This window comes from Myzus persicae, unplaced genomic scaffold, assembly GCF_001856785.1.
Source record: "Myzus persicae strain clone G006 unplaced genomic scaffold, MPER_G0061.0, whole genome shotgun sequence".
In the NCBI taxonomy this organism is placed as follows: domain Eukaryota; kingdom Metazoa; phylum Arthropoda; class Insecta; order Hemiptera; family Aphididae; genus Myzus; species Myzus persicae.
Window position 1 is genome coordinate 543,343 of NW_019100692.1, and position 11,242 is coordinate 554,584.

General features: G+C 29.0%; 1 long non-coding RNA gene across 1 annotated transcript; it reads left to right on the forward strand.

Moving 5' to 3' along the window:
• Positions 1 to 4,217: 4,217 nt before the first annotated feature.
• LOC111042421 lies at positions 4,218 to 5,493 on the forward strand. Its single transcript, XR_002605432.1, has 2 exons — positions 4,218 to 4,919; positions 5,225 to 5,493. It is a non-coding gene; the product is annotated as an uncharacterized LOC111042421 (long non-coding RNA).
• The last annotated feature ends 5,749 nt before the right edge of the window (positions 5,494 to 11,242 follow it).

Below are 11,242 nucleotides of genomic sequence, written 5' to 3' on the forward strand. Positions count from 1 at the left end.
ATTCCAGAATTTAGGGTGCCATCGGTAAATCAGAAATTACGTAACTCCTAAAAACTGGACTAGTCAATAACTTGTCTTTTCGGTTTCCCATTTCAGATTTATAAATTAAGCGGTACTCGAACGTCGGACTCGAACAACTCGACTAAAGGTACACACGCACCGCTGCGATGGCGGTAAATTGTGTCCGGACTCATTAATTGAACGCAACTACTTCCGCCACCGTTGTAGCGTGCGTGGAGACCTTAAAACGACGAATAGCGAGACCGAGAGTCGATAAACACCATAGATATATAATACAACCACAGACATGTACAAACAACACTACAACAGTTGATATATTATGTCTACAATGAATACAACTCGATAACCATCTCAATCTTAACATTGAAGCAAGGCCGCCATCATGCGAAGCTGCCGTTGTTTACATAACACACCTTATCACAGAAAATATTCATAATTCATATCATAATATTCATAATAACCACAAACATTTCGAAATTTCATATTAGGCTTTTACTAATTATTACCTGCAAAACTGTCATTTCCAGACTTCCAGTACTTGTAGGCATAAACTGTTTAAACAAATTAAATTTTCTCAACTTAAATATTCAAACACTACGTCAAATCATTAATACATTCTCTATAGATTACAACAATTTTCAAGACTTAGATTGTGAAAATATATCCACATTAGATAGACCACACAAAATTGTACCTACTTATTACTTTAATTATTAACAGATTTTTTTAATTATCCGCCTCAAATCTTATGGCGAAATGTTTTCTCCTAATATCTTAAATCCACATAGCAAGCGTCATGCACTAACTAACAAATATTATTTTCACATCAATAATGTACACGAATTATTTATTTATAAAAGTGTTTTTATTAAATGACTTATTGTTCTATGTCTTATGGACAAATGTTGTATGTCATTTTTTAAATTATATTTATATATTGTATCTTTGTTAAATCAGTAGTTAATGATCAGTCATGTTATACATTAATGACTATAAATAATGATGTTTTCCATGATATAATTCCAAAAAATACCCATGTATTATAAAGTTAAGTAGTACAAATTTATATATAATATACAGGGCCGTACTTAGGGGGGTGGGAATGTGGATATTTGCCCCGGGCGGCCTGCAAATATTGATCTATTTAGGGGACGGCCGGGCACCGCAGTAACCCGGTGTAGTATTGTATCAATAAATATTTTTTTTTGGAAAGAATTTGTACTATGACACTGTCCTTGTGAACTTAGCAGTGCAACGTAACAAATAAGTGCTAGTATAGAATATAATTAATATTATTTTAACATAACCACGGTTGTAGATAGACAACCATGACTTAACCATAAAGAATTAAGAACTAAAAATGTGTTAAGAAAAATCAAAAAGTGGATCTATTTTTTGATGGGGGGGAGGGCGTAAAATTATGGTTAACCAATGTCGCAAAAATTATAAATACGGCCCTGATTATATGCGTCTACTGTAGAAGTTATAATATAATTTGGTACTGGTCTAGTAGATCCCCGCCAAGCAAATAATCCCCCCGCAACTCAGGTTTAGTTGACGCCCGACACTTAAATATTTCGTGCGATATTCTATTCAATAATCAATAATTTAATATTTAATTATTAAAAATATTCATATTAATATAAATTGATAAAAAAAGTAAGAAAATAATTTAAATAATTTATCATACATTCATTCGGTATTTATAAATAAATCGCAAAAAAATTATCCACATCAGCTAAGACATCAGGGGCGTATTTATGGGGGTGGCTGAGGGGGCTTCAGCCCCCCCCCCCGAAATCTAGGAATTGTTTATTAAGTCTACTTATTATGTTCTACTAGATGTAAAATCGTAAAAGTTCAATATAATTTTATAAAGAATTATTATTAACAACGAACAAGTTATTCATATTAATATAATGTGTCAATGACGATTTTGATCGTAACGATTATATCTTTGAGTTCGGTATATAATGTTTAATTTTGAAGTGGGGTACTGCTGCATTATCGTAATTTTGATTTCTTTTATCTAGAATTGATTTACTGATATTATACACGCGTTGTCGCGTTTCAATCACTGTACAATAATTATACGAGCATTACGAGTTGTGACGACGGCCGGCTGTTATATTATAGTCGCTATTATAGATAAATATTTTGTTGACTGATATATACGACGTTTAGTATTGCACGTAGTACGTAGGTACCTACTAACTACTAAGACAGTGGATTGTGATGAGTGTTTTTATTTGTTGGTTAAATAAAATAATAATAATACACCTAAGCATAATGAAAAGAACTCAAAAATCATTATTGCAAACAGTGACAAAGAAAGAAATTTAAATTTAATTTGATTTGTTATATTAATATCGTATTATTATTATTATTTCATTATTAATTTTTTGAAAACATTAAAAATCATGACAAAAATTAAAATTGTGTACTAATTTTCTAACTCTTATTTTTAATAGGCTGAATTAGGGAATTTTAGTTGGAGAAAATACCACAGCCCCCCCCCCCCAAAAAAATATCTTAATACGCCCCTGTAATACATATAATAATGCAGAAAATAATAAAAATTAAGCACTCAACAGTAAACCACTAGTATAACTTTGTAGATCCTATGAGTGGAGCTCACACGCAGAATGTTGAGAGGATGTGGAGAAGTGCTAAATGGTTCAACAAGAAACGAAGAGGGACCAAGAGAAACTTTCTAGATTCTTATTTGTCAGCATTTTTGTGGCGAAGTAAATTAAGCGGCGTCGATCCATTTAATGAAATTTTGAAGGACATAGCAGAATTTTGGCCACCTGCATAATGTTTTATTATTTTCTGCATTATTATATGTATTAGCTGATGTTGTGTATCATTTTTTTTGCGATTTATTCATAAATACCGAATGAATGTATGATAAATTATTTAAATTATTTTCTTACGTTTTTATGAATTTATATTAATTGAATATTTTTTATAATTAAATATTTAATTATTAATTATTGAATAAAATATCGAAAACACGAAATATTTAAGTGGCGGGCGTCAACTAAACCTGAGTGGCAGGGGGATTATGTTCTTGGCGGGGGTCTACTAGACTAGTATCTATAATTTTTATAGAATTAAATAAAAACATGGTATTTGACATTCGTTTTTGTTACTTTTCTTACATTTCTAGTAACTCATCTCAAGTATTAGAAAAAAAATTAAAAACATTTGTTAAACTGTCACACCTAAAGTGTTATTTACTGGGATATTTATAATGCTTATGATATTTGAAAGTCAATGTCTTAAATATTTAAATTAATTGATCTCAGTTACTGATAGGTTCTAAAAAGCTACTTACTTTTTTATACAAATGTTGTATTTTTTTTAGGCGGACGTTGATTAAAGTTATATTTTCGACCAGGGCACGGGATCAGTTGTAATTTCCAGAACTGAATCAGTATCATATAATTTGTGGTTAATAAATAATAATAAAAATTTCAAATTTTCATATACTTATCAAAACTAAATTATATATAATTATAATTATATAATATAATGGGTCAAAACTTATCGTTAAGTAGAATCTATTTCATTTAACATAATATACATTATAAGACAAATGCGCATTTTAGGCTAATCCGTTGATCTATTCGAGGAAAAAAGAACAATGCGACATTTAGTTTTAACTTTTAATCTTCTCTATAATATGTGTTATCTATCAACCGGAGACTTCAAATACTTGACATGATTTTAACTTCTATATTATGTTAACAAAAAAAATAAGATAAGTCCTTTGAAAAGTTAAAATTGTAGCAAGAATAGAAACCAACAGATCTCTTTTGTCGCGCACGGCGCACAAACAAGCAATTATAACTACACGTCTACACAACAATATAAAAGCGACGGATAATTCAATGTATGGCATTCTGATGTCCATATTATGGAGGTAGTGATATCAATTTTGTAAGTAAGATTATCTTTGAAGTCCATCAACTCGAGCACTTCACTTTTACTTTAATTAGTTTTTACTTTATTTAAGACATATTTTAAGTAATATAAGATATATTTGTTAAGAACCTAATTTAGGAACTATTTAAATATCAATTTTAATACAAATAAATAAAGATTGATAATTGTCTTTGTATTAAATATTTTTATTAAACAAGAAAAATATATTCGTTTGTCTGTATAACTTTTTCAATTGTATATACAACTGTATATGCAACTGTAACATTTATTTTTTTTTTGCTTGCGTACTTTTAACCTAACCCTAAACGGAGCAGCACAACATGCGCCGGACGAATTTCTTCGTCCGGCTCCAAATTGTGCGACGTCGTTTGGGATGTATAGGCTCACTCCTGACGAGTGACGTCACTACATTTGTCATGCGTTTCGGGTTCTGGTTGGTCCATCAGTGGACAACGTAGAAGGATGTTCGGTGCTGAGGACCACCGACAGCCACCCATTAATCTTTTATCTATGCAGCCACCGAATTCGCTTGTCTTCGGGATGCCAGCCGATATTACCCGAAGTTCCGGCTCAGACGTACACGTTGTCGTGTCAACTCTGTCCGGTGTATCCACAACGGGGGAACTAATCGTATGGTCGACCAGCGACATGTAATGACGGAACGTTTGTTCTGCATAGTTCGCTACGGGCACATTGTTTTCCGGTGGACTGGATGGTAGTAAGTTTGGTCGGAACGGGACTGACAACGACTGATAAATCTTGGCGTCTCCTACCGAGTGTCGACGACATGTTGTGGCCACGTTTAGCGTCGACGAGTATCTTATTATGGCCGGCCCTGTTCTAACGCTGGTTGGAAACGTCGATGGTATGTGAAATTCAACCGATCTTCGAACACTAACTTCATCTTATCACTCTCCGTCAACTGCAGCTTGATGGATTCAGGCGAGGTAAACATATTCAAAAATACGTATTAAGCTAGTACAATGATATAGCAGACACGCAGGTCGATGCTTCAAGGTAGAGTAGCAAGTGGGTAATGACTCATATGTCAACAATCTTCGAGTGACAAAAATAATTTATGCTAGTCAAACCTATCGCAACGATGTTTTGTTGATTTTGTATCGGCCAGAAAAATATTAGGAACTCTATTAAATATTGTTACAAATACATTAATTGAAAATTGAAAAAAAAAACAAACGTTTTGATTATATGAGTCTTGGGTCGACCTTTATGTTTTTTTTTTTTTTAACAGGAATGTGGCTCTTCTGTGATAATATCAATTTTATTACACTATGGAACCTGTAGGAGGAGTTAGCTGAAGAAAATATGAAAAGGTGGCAGTGTATACGTTGGCACCTCTTTTATTTTCATGGATTATTAGCTAGATATTAAATTACTTAAATGACAATAATAAATTATATTAAAACATGTTGTATACATTTTATAATTAATGTTTATAATTAATTATAAATTATTTTATATAGTTTGCTAAGGTAAACGGAGTCAATTTAGTAGATTGCACAGTTCCGCAGATTGATATTGGGACAAGAAATAATAAAAACCGCACTAGTCCCCCTCCCTACAAGTACGTTTTTGAGTGAGGAATACTTTTCACGTTATGTTAACTAGGTTATTATACTCATAAGTAGTCTAGTAGTCATATTATGTAGAATGATTTATGTTTTACTAATATTATATATATAGTTTCTTAATATTGTTAAAAATATATTAAAATAGTTTACTAACCTGTCAACGTTAAATTTGTTAAAAGAACATAGGTTCAATATTGGGTGACTTAATACATTAATATTAATTGATATAGTAAAATAATATCAATATTTATTTTATAATTAAAAAAATATATGCATCAGCAGGTTTTAGTTCTATATGTGGGTGGGTGGGTTACGACTTACGGATAGCTTCAGTATTTGTCCCTAAGAATAAAATGTTTGTGACGCCACTGTATATATTTACATATTACTCTCCAGAAAAAAATCAAGGAACAACCTAATGCAAGGGTATTAAAATATAGTGTACACTTTTGTGACCTAAGAAAGAGAAAGAGAGAAAGAAATACTTAAAAACTAGGAAGGTGAATAGATAATAATACGTATGTACTCTTTCTTTTATTGATATTTTAATTACAAAGCAGGTTGTTAGCATTTAAAATGATTATAACTTGCTTCAAGATTTAAATATTAATTACTCATTGCTTATATTAGGTAGGTACACTGACATTTGTGGTTATAAGGTTTTTTCAACTTTTTTTTTTGCATACAGACCCCAATGAACAACAAAGTATTTATATTATTTCAATATATATGCATAATCTTGAACATTCAGGTTTGTAAACTCACATGGCACACCTCATCAGCCCTCATATGCCATTTTCGACTGTTGCCGGCTAGGTATACAGCATTGCAAGACAGACGGAAACTATTGATGCTATGAGTGCTTTTTTATTTTATTTTCATGTTTTGAATATATGAAGAACTATTTCGTCTCACAATTGTACGTGAAGTAAATATAATTTCTGGCATGCTGTTTTATCATCTTTACATCATTAGCGGATCTACGCAGGGGGTTAAATAACTAAGGTGATATTTTAATGAACATTGTCAAAATTTTAACTATAATTAAATGCAAATATAAAAATAATCGTGGCAATATATCTTTAATATTTTTTAACTGCTATTTAAGAAACTTATGAGAAACCTCGCATTCAATTTTCAAACTTTTAACCGAGTAAACATTTTTCACAAAATTCGAAAAATAGCTAAGAGTCAATATATTTCAAAAATGTTAGCATAATGTATAGAAAATGCTAATATAAATATTTGGTGATAATTTAAAGTGTTTACGATTATTAGTTTTTAAGTTACACTGAAAAAATAAAAACCGATTTTTGTAAATTTTTTGTATTTTCGATTAGTAGAGGTGCCTACCTAATTTTAAATTAATTATATATATATACACATTATTATATGGGTACTTGAAATCGGAATATATGGTAGGTATATCAGCATAAGTTAGAATAGAAGGCTTAAAAATGTTTAAGGCATGGTAAAAATTATTATGTTAATCCTTAAAAATATTGTTAGGCATCATTGGTATAATACCAGGTAATTAAAATGTTTAACTAAAATATAGTTCACCAAGAGGCTAACATGGGATTTTAATCATTGAAATCAAAACTATATAATATATGTATAACTATTAACTCATTATACTATTAACTATATATGCATATCAGGTAACAAGAAGAAAATGTACTTAAAAAAAATGTATTATTTATTAATTATTATTATACATTGCAATATTTAAATTCTAATGTTTTATATAATTTTTACTGTGAACAATAGTTACTAAAATTAAAAAAAAACTGTAACTCCTATATATTTTCTTCTAAAATACAAACTTAATGAAATGTTTGATGACAAATCAAAACTTAATTGCTTCAGAGTTAGGACAGTTTAATTGTAAAGACACGCACATAACAATGTACAGATTCAAACTTCAATAACTTCAAAACAATAATATTATTATATTATATTAGCAATATAATTTCACGATCTGTCTCATGCTGTATTTAACGATACTGGTAATTAGGTGAAATACTACTATTCATATGAAAAAGGTATAATAAAGTAAAATTTGGCGTATAGTAGTATCTATATCCGACTACGTGTTCACTATTCACAATTGTAAGTATAAAGAAGTACAGATCTATTTAGTAAAATGTAACTGAAAACAATTTATTTTTTATGTCATAGAACATTTTCTTTTTATAAGAATAAAAAATTGCTATGTATAGTTTAGGTACCTATTCTATTATATGAACTTGTTACGATTGTTACATCATTATTTACATTTTATCAACATAATATATGTACAATATAGTTAGATATTATATTATATCTTATAAACATAACAAGTACAACATGCTGCTTAGATATTAAGCCCTTCCTATATGTTACTAACATTTTTTACATCCATAGTTATCTCGGTTGTGACAGTCGTATTTTCTTCAAGCTCACGTTTCGAGTCGTGGGATAACTGGATAACAGTGGATTTTTAGCTGCTGGTTTGAAAAACTTATCTAGTACCCTTCGCTTCATGACAATTAATACAAATTAAGCAGATATAAAAAATAATTAAAATAACGACAAATATGTAACTATATTCCCAATAACTAAACTCATACTCAATACTTATGTATTATTAATATCTCATAAAACTATGAAAGACATTGCTGTCTGCTGATAATGCTAATATATCTATGATATATCATGTATATATATTTTCAAATAACGACGCTAAGCCTTTACGAAAATCCAGATTATAATAAAGATAACAAGTATAAATTCGAAATGCCACACTTCATATTATATTGTTATTATTATTTTTTATTTTGGATATATGATAATTTATTGACGTTATACGACGTTGCTGACTTGTGTAAACCTTCCCCGATAAAAATAAAATTTTATTATGAATAATATTCAAAATTCGACCATTCTCCAGTGATTAATTTTCATACCACAATACAATAAAAATATTTTATAATAATACATATTTAATAACAAAATATTTTATTTTGATTTAAATTCTAAGGATGGTAATTTTATACGGAAGAACGAAAACATTTCGGGGGGGGGGGAGACCCGGTGGACCCTCCCCCCCCTCCTGGATACGTGCCTGCCACTGACCTATAGAGTACCTAGATATTGAGCGGAACACAGTTTGAGAACATATCTGCAATACCTATAGTGCACACGACATTCTACATTGAATACTAACTGAAACAATTATTAATAATTGTTTTTAGTGATAATATTTGATTTTTTTTTTTTAGGACTAAAATACTAAAAATCTTTCTTCGATGGCCAGTTCATCAATAACTTCATCGATATTTTATATAATATCTATTGTAATTTTTTAAAATAATTTTAATGCAAATAACTAAATAGTTAATACCTGTACACCACAAGGTACATGTTGCGAAACTGACTAAAATGTATATAAAAGCCAGTAGGTATTTACTAAGTAGTAGGTACAAAGTTTAATATAAATATATTAACGTTTATAGGTACTTAAATATGTAAATATGTAATACAATCGGCTAGTTTTTCGTCTAAAAATACAAATGATTTTGTTCTAAATAAATAAGAATGCCGATAGCCTGATTACACGCAATATACTACTATATATAAAACAATTCGTTAATAATACAAATTTGGCTTTTGGTATTTTATTCTAGAATAAATAATTAATCTTGTTTTTATATTACAAATGCACGACTGTACAGCCTGCTTTGTATGGAGTTCGGCGGCAGCGGCGCGAATGGACATTAACAGAGATCAGGGATACCTACATTTTTGTATAAACCTGTCAATTTATACATTTATTCTTCCTATGTTTTTTTTTTTTTAATGGATTTGTAAAAAAAGTATAATTCAGAATTACTCATATGGTAATTGTGATTTATAAAATGGGTAACGGTCCAATATGCGACCTACAAATGTTACTCGACCTACCGATAAGATTGTGTTGATCTGCATGTTTCTTTATCGTGGTTATTGTCGTTATGGGGATTTTATTCTATTTTATTCTTGTTCTCCAATACTTACAATCATTAATATTTGTATTTACTGTCATGTTGAGATATACGATATACCAGTAAATTGTTTTTCAAAAAGAGAGAAAATGGGTGGTCATGGTTGTACTGTCCAAACTGACGAATCTCTTTTTCAAGGTATAAAAGGAAGTATAACTGTGGTCAATTACAATGTGGGGGCCATCAGCCATTAAAAGAAATAAATAATTCCAACAACGAAGATTCTGACGAAAATGAGATAGTACATACAAATAAAAATTACGGAAATCGTATGGTAGGCCCATGGGTATTTGGTATTTGTTGGACTTATTATTATTTTTTTTAAATTTTAATTTGCCTTTTATTTTAAAATAATTATAGCAAAAACTTATTATTAGAACGGTGGTTTTTATCGTAGAAAAACGGGACCGAGAAACTCTTTTACAAATTATTAAAAATGAAATAAAAACTAGAACGACAATTTATAGTGGAGAGCGTACTCAACATTAAATCATCATGGATATATTCATCAAACAGTTAACCACTCGGAATTATTATAGAAACCATTTACGAGAATTATGTTGGGCCTTAGCTCATGACTATTAATGTCAGTGAGATTTGAAAACTTACTGCACAAATGTACAGGACATTTTAATATTTCATTTATCTATATTGTTTTATTATAATATAATATTATTATATTAGGACTATATTAGGTAAATATACATACATATGTTATATTAATTAAACATATTACATTGCATTATCATGATAAGTAATAACAAATAACATAAATACACATAAACAAAGCATATAAGTAATAAAATTAGTTAATTTATAATACTATATTATTATTTATTAATATTAATCAGTTGCGTAAACTATATAAATTTACTCAAGGCTTGTTAGACCATAAATAGGCATATTAACGTTAGTGAAATTTGAAAACTTTCAACACAAATATACCTATAGAAAGTTATAGTATTTTGATATATTTTATAATTATATTATTATTATATTACGAGTAGATAAATATACATAAACTAATATAAATGTTAAATTAACTAAACATTTTAAATTTATTATCATAAAAGTAGTAGATAACAAGTAGCAAAAATACACATAAACAAAATATAATATTAGTATTAAATTATATTGTTTATAATATTATAATATTTATTAATATTTAATAAGTTTTGGGTAGTTGTCATTTGTAATACTCGTATAAATATAGGTACTCGCGTCTTGAACTTTGTGGCTTAGAAACTATATTGATATACCTATGTCCTACGGATCATAGTTACACAGTTTTTGAACAGTTTTTTTTTCGGAGAGAGGCTTGTTTATAATTTTATTTACTTTTTACTGTATTTAAAAATAAATTGAATTCAAAGGTATGATTCATACCGTATGAACTATGAATTATATTTATATTATAAAATATATATAAGAACTAAATTTCTTATTTAAACAATGTAAAAATGAATAAAAATTATTAAACTAATTAAAAAAATTAATGTTATTTGTTTTCAATACATATTATATCGACTAATTAAAATATAGTATGATTATAAATAGTAAATATTATGATAATATGAACACTATAAACAGTTGTCAGTTACTTCTATGGTTAGGTTTATTGTTCGGGGGGCGTATTATTGACTAATGTATACA